Source organism: Aegilops tauschii, chromosome 7 (assembly GCF_002575655.3).
Source record: "Aegilops tauschii subsp. strangulata cultivar AL8/78 chromosome 7, Aet v6.0, whole genome shotgun sequence".
NCBI classification, from domain to species: Eukaryota; Viridiplantae; Streptophyta; class Magnoliopsida; order Poales; family Poaceae; genus Aegilops; species Aegilops tauschii.
Window position 1 is genome coordinate 321,370,700 of NC_053041.3, and position 10,402 is coordinate 321,381,101.

A 10,402-nucleotide genomic window follows, 5' to 3' on the forward strand; every position below is an offset into this window, starting at 1 on the left:
GGCAGCCGGCCCTGGCCACTGGGGCCGTCGTGGAGGCGAGGCAGCGAGAGGGACGGTGCGGGGGAGCCCCCAGCAGCGCTGACGAGCTCGGCGATGCGGTCCAACCAGTCCTCGTAGATATCGTCGACCGCGCGGTAGCGCAGGAGCTCGCGTGCCATGAGCAGCGCGGCCTGCGCGTCTGTGGGAGCGCGGCGAGCGTGAGACGATGAGCCGGCTGGGGTCAGCGACGGAGTGGCGGTGCGGCCATCCCGCCGCACGGAGGGATGCAGAGAGGACGCTTGCTGCTCGTTTCTCGCCGGACCAGTGGCGGCGTTGGCGGCGGGTGACGGAGAATGACGGGGAGGCCCGCCGACAGGGGCTGTCTAAGCGATACGGGTGGCGAGAGCGGCCCAGCGCTCAGCGTGGGCCCGGCGAGCGTTGGCCATGAACTTGGTGGAGTGGCGAAACGCGGATCAACGAGAGGAAAGCTTCAGCGCACCCCTACCTGGCGGGCCAAATGTCGGATTACGGGTTCCGGCAAAACCCTTGAGGTTCGAACACTCGGGTGCGCACGAAGATCTCTCCTCCTTCTAGCTCGCGCACATCATGATCTCACTGCCTAGCTCGATGAACCCAAAGAACAAGGGGACACAAGGTTTATACTGGTTCGGGCCACCGCTGTGGTGTAATATCCTACTCCAGTGTGGTGTGGTGGATTGCCTCTTGGGCTGAGGATGAACAGTTACAAGGGAAGAACAGCCTCCTGAGGAGAGGCATTCTTGTGCTTGGTGAGCTGGTGTGGCTGAGGATGATCTGAATCAGTTCGAGTCCTCTCCCAGGTCAGTTGCCAGCTACGGTGGTGGCTAGCCCTATTTATAGAGGCCCTGGTCCTCTTCCCAAATATTGGGCGGGACGGGATCCCACAACGGCCAAGTTTGAAGGGGGACAACTAGTACAAGTTATCCTGACAAAAGTAGTCTTCGCCTGCCAAAGGCTCTGGTGGTGACACCGTCTTGGGCTCCATGATGACCTCCGTCCTGTCGTCCTTCTGGTCTTGGTCTTGTTGCACCGATATGGAAACCTTTGCCTGATGCCTCGGGACTCCTCGCCTGCGCTTGCCCCTTTAGCACCAAAGAGGAAACAAGGACACTGTGCGCGCTGGCGCCCTCCTGGCGCCCGCCTGGCCTTGGTCGTCATGGGAACCTTGCGAGGTACCCCTTGCCTTGATCTCTCCGCTCCTCGTGAGCCAGCCTGGTGAGGCTGCCCTCGAGGAGGTCTTGTGTTGTCTGCCTCGCGAGGCTTGGCCCCTCGCGAGGGTCTTGAGTGTTTGCTGGTGAAGATGGGCTGTATGGAGCCACTGGTGGAGCCACGCCGTGGGCCGCAGGCAGGCAAGTCTGGGGACCCCCATTCCCAGAACGCCGACAATTGCTTTGCCGGTGGTGCGAAGAGCTTGCGGTAATCCCTTGCGCTCATGCGGTGTTTCTGTGGGGGTCCTCCATCCTTTGGGGGTCTTAAGACGTACACATCCCCGTTGCACCCACTGAGCCTTCCCGCTTCGATGGAGGATCCTTCTTTGCTTCCTGTGTGAGATTTGGTCCCAGCGGTAGTACCGCAGACCCCAGCGGTAGTACCGCTCAAGAGCCGCAGGCGGCAGTACCGCTCCACAGCGGTAGTACCACCTGGGCTCTCAGCCGTAGTACCATTGTTGTTCTGAGGTTCTACCGCCTCGACTCGAGGGTGTCGCCTCTCGTGTCGGGTTTTGCGGCACTGATAGCGGCAGTAGAGGCGGTAGTACCGCTCGCAAGCGATAGTACCGCCCCTACTACAACTGCTAGTACCACCCTGGGTCCAGATCTTGCTCCGCCTCTGGTCTCCCTCTGCCTACACGGTAGTACCACGTAGGGGAGCGGTAGTACCGCGACCCCCAACGGTAGTACGGCTCTGTGCGGGGCTGAATGGGGGGTAACGGTTGGATTTGTCCCCCCTTATAAAAGGAGGTCTTCTTCTCCAAGTTGACCTACCTCTTTTCCCCCAAGCTCCATTGTTGCTCCAAAGCTCATTTTCGCCCGATCTCTCTCCCTAGCCAATCAAACTTGTTGATTCTTTAGGGATTGGTTGAGAAGGCCCGGATCTACACTTCCACCAAGAGAAATTTTATTTTCCCCACTAATCCCTTGCGGATCTTGTTACTCTTGGGTGTTTTTGCACCCTAGAAAGTTGAGGTCACCTTGGAGCCATATTCCATTTTGGTGAAGCTCCGTGGTTTCGTTGGGAGCCTCCAATTCAGTTGTGGAGAGAGCCCCAACCTTTTTTGTAAAGGTTCGGTCGCCGCCTTCAATGGCACCAATAGTGGAATCACGACATCTCGTATTGTGTGAGGGCGTGAGGAGAATATGGTGGCCCTAGTGGATTATTGGGGAGCATTGTGCCTCCACACCGCTCCAACGGAGACGTGCTTCCTCACAAAGGGAAGCAACTTTGGTAACACATCCTCGTCTTCACCAGCTCCACTCTTGGTTATCTCTTACCTTTACTTGTGCAAGCTTTTATTGTGTTGTATCCCTTGCTTGCTCGTGTGCTTGTTGTTGTTGCATCATATAGGTTGGTCGCCTAGTTGCATATCTAGACAACCTACTTTGATGCAAAGTTTTAATTGGTGAAGAAAAGCTAAAATTGTTAGTTGCCTATTCACCCCCCTCAAGTCAACTATATCGATCCTTTCAATTGGTATCAGAGCCTCATCTCTTTATTAAGGACTTTGCCGTCCGAAGAGTATGGTATACATCTTAGACGGTGGGCAGGAGCACTCCGGTGTGAATCCGTTCTCGTATACGGCCGATGAGGGAACCGCGGTCTCTCGTGAGGAGTTCAATGTGGCCTTGGACACATTGAAAACCTCCATGACAACCCAGGTTGAAAGCATGTTTAACAAATTCTTAGAAGGCCTTAAACTTTCCACCGCGCCAATGAAAGTGGGTGATCCCGCTAACAAGGTGACGGATGCTAACTCCGACAAGGGGGAAGCTACTAGTGACAAAGTTCCTTTATCTAGTGGTAGAAATGGTAGTGGCATCTTTGCCCATGTTGAACCTCCTCTTACTTATGGAGGACCGGTTCCAACCGCTCATTTAAATCATGCTGGTTCTCCTCCTAAGATTGTGAAAAATGTGGATTTTGACTCTTCGGTCTATCGCTTTAAACGTCATTTAGATCATGTTAATACTAATCTTTGGAGAATCATTGAGTAAGGATTATATCCGCATGACCCAAGCAACTTCACCCTAGCTAGAGAAGCCGTGGATCATCAATTCAATGAGAATGCTCTCTTCATCATCCAAGATACAATTCCATCCAAAGATGTTGGACATCTCCGACCTTTCACCGTGGCCAAGGAAGCATGGCACCATGTTGTTTCCCTTTACAAGGGAAGCGCAAGCATTCAACGCTCCAACTATGAAGTGGTGCAAGATGAAGCCGATGAGTTTGCAATGAATGAAGATGAAGAACCTCGTGAGCTTTACCGAAGATTAACCACTCTTGCGGTCTCACTCCGAGATCATGGGAGTAAGGATACAGATGACAATTGGATCAAGCGCAAGTTCCTCAAGGCCATGATGCCTTACCACAAGGTCATGTCGTCCGTCATCCGTCAAAGGCCGGACTTCCACACCTTGTCCTCAAGTGAAGTGTTGGGTGAGTTTGTGGCAATGAGGATCTTGGACATGACCGCCGACAATGCGGTGTTGTGTTCTCAAAGAGCAAAGAAGCCCAGCCTTGCCTTGAAGACCAAGGCTAGTGTGGAAGAAGATGACGAAGAGGAAGAAGAGGAGAGCAACCCCTAAGATACGAAATATGCTTATCATGAGCACATGGCTTTTGCTTCAAGGCAATTTTGGAGCAAGAAGAACACAAGGCCCAACTTCAACAAGAACAACTCAAGTGGCGCGAAGGGCAAGCAACGTGTGAGGACTTGCTATAATTGTGGCAATGTGAGCCATTTTGTTGCGGAGTGCCCATATGAGAAGAGGGAAGACAATGGTGGCAAGCTCATCCGAAAAGACAAGGCCAAGTCCTTCCCCAACAAGACCAACTTCACCAAGAAGACTCCTCCCAAGGGGTTGGTGGCACTAGAAGAGTACAATGAGGATGATGATGATGATGAAGACGGTCAGCCGGTTTCCATGGCCTCCGTTGCCATTGCGACAACTCCATGGGTGTCCCTCTTCGACTCACCCAATGATAACATCACCGCCAAATGCCTCATGGCTAAAGCCACCAACAAGGTAACCCCCAACATCAAAACTACCTTCATTACTAATCCTTCTTTGACGGACTGCATTGATGAAAGTGAGGGGTCTAATGAGGAGGAAAATGAATTTGAGTCTTTTATGAGTAAGGTCAAGGGTAAATCCAAGAAGCACTTTGTTGCTCTCTTGGAACAACTTGGTGAAGCCAATGACATGATCGAGGCTCACGAAGAAACCATCTCTAAGATGGAGGGGCATAGTTGGGACTATGCCGATGAGATATCGGATCTCTCTAATGCGCTTGAGGAAGAGTGCGGTCTTCGTTTGGCTCTTGAGGAGTCACACAACGATGACCATGCTAAACTGAAGAAAGATCTTGATCATGCTCTTGGTGTATCTCGTGTGCTAAATTTCGAGAAGGCCAAACTTGGGGTTGATCTCGTTAGACTCAAGGAGGAGTTTGATATACTTGACAAGGCTCACAAGGCCTTGAAGGGTACTCATGCTAGCCTTAAAGAGTCTCATGATCAACTCCAAGTGAAGCTAACCAAGGAGAAAGCCACTTTTCCTCATATGGTTTTGATTGATAATGTAAATGCTACTAACCCTTGTTGTGAGCATGTGCATCTTGTGGAGGAGAATGCAAAGTTGAAGGAGCAACTTGAGAAAGACCTTGTGTCTTGCATACTAGGTGAGAAGAACCTCAACGACCTTTTGAGCAATCAAAAGGAAGTTGTGGCCAAGGAGGGAATTGGGTTCGCACCCAAGTCCAAGAACAAGAAGAAGAATGACAAGGCCAAACAATCTCCTCCTCTCAAGCAAACTTTTGTGAAGGAGGGAGAGGGTGCCTCTAAGGAGAAGAAGAACAATGTGAAGGGTGGTGATGTCAAGAAGGGCAATGCCACCCCTTCCAACAAAGCCGACGACTTTTACCCTTCCTATGTGTTATGCTGAGCTAGTGATGGGCATGTTTATGCTAAATTCATTGGTTCTCCTTATTAGTACATTGAATGGTCTATTTGGGTTCCTAAGACCCTTGTTACTAACATCAAAGGACCCATTACAAAATGGGTACCTAAAACCAAGCATTGATCTATTGTAGGTGTTTGCTTTCGGCGGGGGATCATGGTTGCTCGATAGTGGAGCCACAAATCATAGGACCGGAAGCAAGGCCTTGGTGGTGGACGTGCACAAGATTCCATCTATGCCCACCAATGTCGAGTGGGGTGATGCCTCGTCTTCTAAGGTATTGGGATTTGGCAAGGTTGTCATTTCTCATGATCTCATGATCGAGAAGGTCATGCTTGTTGAGTCCCTTGCATACAATTTACTTTCCATTCGTCAACTTGCACTCATGGGCTTTGCCACTTTCTTCGATATTGATACCGTGGCCCTCTTGTGGAGCAAGACTCTTAAAGTAGCCTTTGTTGGGCATGTCGAGAATGGTCTCTATGTGATTAACTTTTCGGAGCGACCCACTAAGACCGCGACATGCCTAATGTCTAAAGTTGACGTGGGATGGCTTTGGCATCGCCGTTTAGCCCATGTCAATATGAGATCTTTGCAAAGTCTTCTCTAGGGGGACCATGTCCGTGGACTAACAAATGTTAGTTTTGCCAAAGATCGTGCTTGTAGTGCTTGTATTGAAGGAAAGCTACATGAGAAGGCTCACCCTCCCACGACTATCATTTACTCGAAGAGGCCTTTGGAGCTCCTTCACTTGGATCTCTTTGGGCCTCCATCCTTTGATAGTCTTGGGGGTAGAAAGTATTTCTTGGTGATTGTGGATGATTATTCAAGGTACACTTGGGTATACTTCTTCAAGAGGAAGAGTCAGACACAACAAACCGTCATTGACTTTGCGAATGAAGCTCAACGCCAACACAATGCAAAGATCTTGACGATAAGAAGTGACAATGGCACCAAGTTCAAGAACTACACCTTGGATGAGTTTCTTAGTGATGAGGGGATCAAGCATCAATATTCCGCACCCTACACCCCTCAACAAAATGGTGTAGCGGAGAGGAAGAACCAGACGTTGATGGATGCGGCAAGGACCATGATGGCGGAGTTCAAGTCTCCATACAACTTTTGGGCTGAAGCCATCAACACCGCGTGTCATGCATCCAATCAGCTCTACCTCCACAAAGGCTTGAACAAGACTCCATATGAGATACTCACCGGTAACAAGCCCAACCTCAAGTACTTCCAGGTGTTCGGGTGTAAGTGTTTCATTCTCAAGAAAGGTGTTCGTTTGTCTAAATTTGAGGCTAGAGCTCATGAGGGCATATTTGTTGGTTATGCTACAAACTCTCATGCTTACCGTGTCCTCAATAAGTCCACGGGACTTATTGAGGAGACGTGTAACGTGGAGTTTGATGAGAATAACGGCTCCCAAGTGGAGCAAAGTGGTACTTGTGATGTAGGTGACGAAATTCCTCCCCAAGCCATAATAAGAATGGGTGTTGGTCATATCCTACCCATTGAGGAACCCCTTGTGGCCGAAGGAGAAGGACAATGTTCCACTCAAGTGGAACCATCACCAACCCAAGACCCACATGCTTTCGAAGAACAAAGTGAATGCCCTCATCCAAACAAACAAGATCAAGGGCAAGATCAACCACAAGATGGTGGTGAACAACCAAGTGATGCCCAAGGTCAAGTTCTCACCACCGAGCAAGTTCAAGATCAAGAGCAAGCTCAAGATCAAGAACAAGCTCAAGAAGACGCTCAAGATGATCAAGTTACCGCTCCTCAACTCACTCCTGAGGAGGAATTGGAGCATCGTGCCGCCAAGCTTGCATCCAAGCTGACTACCAAGGGTCATCTCATGACTAATGTGCTTGGAAGCTTAAGAAAGGGGGTAAGCACTCTCAGACTATTAGCAAACTATTGTGAACATCACGCGTTTGTTTCTTGTGTTGAACCCCAAAAAGTCTATGAGGCGCTCGAGGATCCGGATTGGCTTAATGCCATGCATGATGAACTCAACAACTTCGAGCACAACAAGGTGTGGAGATTGGTGCCAAGGCCAACGGAGAATCATAATGTCATTGGAACCAAGTGGATATTCAAGAACAAGCAAGATGCTCATGGAATTATTGTTCGCAACAAGGCTCGGTTGGTAGCACAAGGCTACTCCAAGTCGAGGGTATCGACTATGGTGAAACCTTTGCTCCCGTTGCTCGCCTTGAATCTATTAGTTTGTTGATTGCTTATGCCTTATAACTTCAAGTTGCAACAAATGGATGTGAAGAGTGATTTTCTTAATGGTCCTATTAATGAGTTGGTGTATGTCAAACAACCCCGGGGTTCGAGGATCCCTATTTCCCCGATCATGTGTACCAACTCGATAAGGCACTATATGGCCTTAAACAAGCCCCACGTGCATGGTATGAGCACCTTACCGAGCTGTTGCAAGATCGTGGATTTGAAATTGGTAAAATTGACCCCACTCTTTTTACTAAGAAGGTCAAAGGGGAGTTGTTTGTATGCCAACTATATGTTGATGATGTTATCTTTGGTTTCCATAACAAAGCTTTCAATGAGGAATTTGCTGCTCTCATGACCTCAAAGTTCAAGATGTCCATGATGGGATAATTGAACTTCTTTCTCGGGTTTGACATCAAGCAAAGAAGAGAAGGAACCTTCATCAACCAAGCCAAATATACTCAAGACATGCTCAAAAAATTCAAGCTAAGTGATGTCAAGCCGGCTTCCACTCCAATGCCCGTCAAATGCCAACTTGACATTGATCCCAATGGTAAAGCGGTGGATCAATAGGTATATCGCTCCATGATTGGCTCCTTGATTTACCTTTGTGAATCTAGACCGGATATCATGTTGAGTGTGGGAATTTGTGCACGGTTTCAAGCCGCACCTAAGGAAAGCCACTTTGTGCCGGTCAAGCGAATCTTTCAATATTTGGCTCATACCCCAAACTTTGGCTTATGGTACCCAAGAGGAGCTAACTTTAATCGTGTGGGCTTTTCGGACTCGGATTGGGCGGGAGACAAAGTGGATAGAAAGTCCACTTCCGGAGGGTGCCAATTCCTTGGTTGCTCTTTGGTGAGTTGGTCTTCCAAGAAGCAAAGTTGTGTGTCTCTCTCGTCCACCAAAATGGAGTATGTGGCGGTCGGTAGTTGTTGTGCACAACTTCTATGGATGAGGCAAACTTTAAAGGATTACGGTGTCATTTGTGACAAAGTGCCTCTTTGGTGTGACAATGAAAGTTCCATAAAGATTTCTCTCAACCCGGTGCAACACTTCAAGACGAAGCATATTGAGATTCGGTATCATTTCATCCGGGATCACATTAGGAGAGGGGAGATCGATCTCAACTATGTCAACACCCATGATAACCTTGCAGATATCTTCATGAAGCCATTGGATGAAGCAAGATTTCGCGAGTTAAGGCATGAGCTAAATATCATAGATTCGAGCAATGTGGCTTGAACCTGTGCACATCCCACCATACTCATCGTGATGTCTTGTTTAGGTGTAGGCATGGACATAGGGGGAGTGTTGTTCTCTCAATGAACTCTCCCTCCCCCCATTATGCATAAATTGATCAAGTCTTTCACATTAGCCATTTTTGATGGTACTTGTGCTTCAAAGACGATTTTTGGTCATGGGCCCAAGGTTAAAATATTTGCAGTGCCATACCTCTTCACTCAAACATAGGTGGCCTCGGCCACCGCCCTCACTTGGAGAGGTGTGTGTTTCTTGTCCTCTCGCCGGTGTTTGTGTTGCCTTTGTGTTTGCTCTCTCTTCTTATCGGTTTTTCTTCTTGAGCTAAGCCCTTTTTGGTGTCTAGTCTTTGAGTCTTGGCTGGCGGTACTACCGCCCGCCCGAGCGGTACTACCGCTGCGGGGCGGGACTAGGGGGGTTATGTCGGGGCAGGGGGGTTTTCTTCTCCCCCACACCCATTCGCATAACCCACTCGTCCTCCTCGTTTCTCCAGCGCCGACTCGCCACGGGAGGGCTCCAGCAGGCCGCCGTCTCCGGGCCGTCCCTCTCCATTTCCTTCGGTGGAATCGATCCCCACCCCATCCTCTTGCCATGGATGCCGGTATTGCCCCCGTTCCCCTTCTCTTTGTACCTAGGTTTCAGATCTAGTCTTTAGGGGCAATAGTTGTTGCATCTCTCGATTTTTGGCTAAATCAAGGCTTGAGTAGGTTGGAGAAGGCGTCTAGACTGTTTGGATTGATATTTGGTAGAGTTTTTTTTAATTTGGCATCCCAGTAGTGCTGGATTTGTCCACGACAGTAGGGAACCGCCATTCCCCTGCCTGGAGTGGTACTACCGCTCCCCTGGAGCGGTACTACCACTAGGGCGGTACTACCGCTTACTGATCGCGGTACTACCGCCGGATGCCCACTTCCATCATACTCTTACCAAATTTCGATCCATGTTGTTTTGTTTGGTGGCTTATGCTCGTTCTTTCTTGTTGTTCTTGTGTCCGTGTGTCTGGTTCCAGGTGATGGCCCTTCTGAGCACCATGTCCGCCGTGTCAACCCCGGGCGTTCAACTTCCAAGCGCTATCGCACCTCTGAGACAGCGGCTGCCTCCTCAACTCCGCCTACTCAGCACAAGAAGACTATTGCACACAAGCCAAAGCCTAAGAGAAAGACTGTGACAGAAATGAATGCCAAGGAGTTCTGGGAAAGGCGTCGGCGCAACCCCTATGCAGAAGATCAAGAACCCACTTTGGTCAACCGCCCATTCTGGAACCGCTTTCAGTTTGCCATCTACTTTGATGTGATCAAATCGAAGAAGAATCTCTATGTTGATGTTCGTACCATCGACACTGACTATATGGAGCAGGATCCTGCCTACTTTAGCGAAGCCCTTGAGATGTTTTCTTAGCTGAACATTCTCAGGATCATGCAGTTCAACAAGGACTTTGATGCTGATTTGGTGGCTCAGTTTTATGCCATGGTCCATCTTGGAACAGATGAGGAGAGAACTCTGACATGGATGACAAATGGCAAGCTACTTTCTGTCAAGTGGAAGGCTTTCATGGAGTTACTTGGAGTTGAAGATCACGGGCTTGAGAGCCCAGTTGGCTTTCGCCCTCACCGCAATGCAACTTCCACTCACAAGCAATCTCTCTGGCCATACTGTATGTTGAAGATTAACCCAAAGATTCAGAAGGAGACCTATGAGCTGCCTGC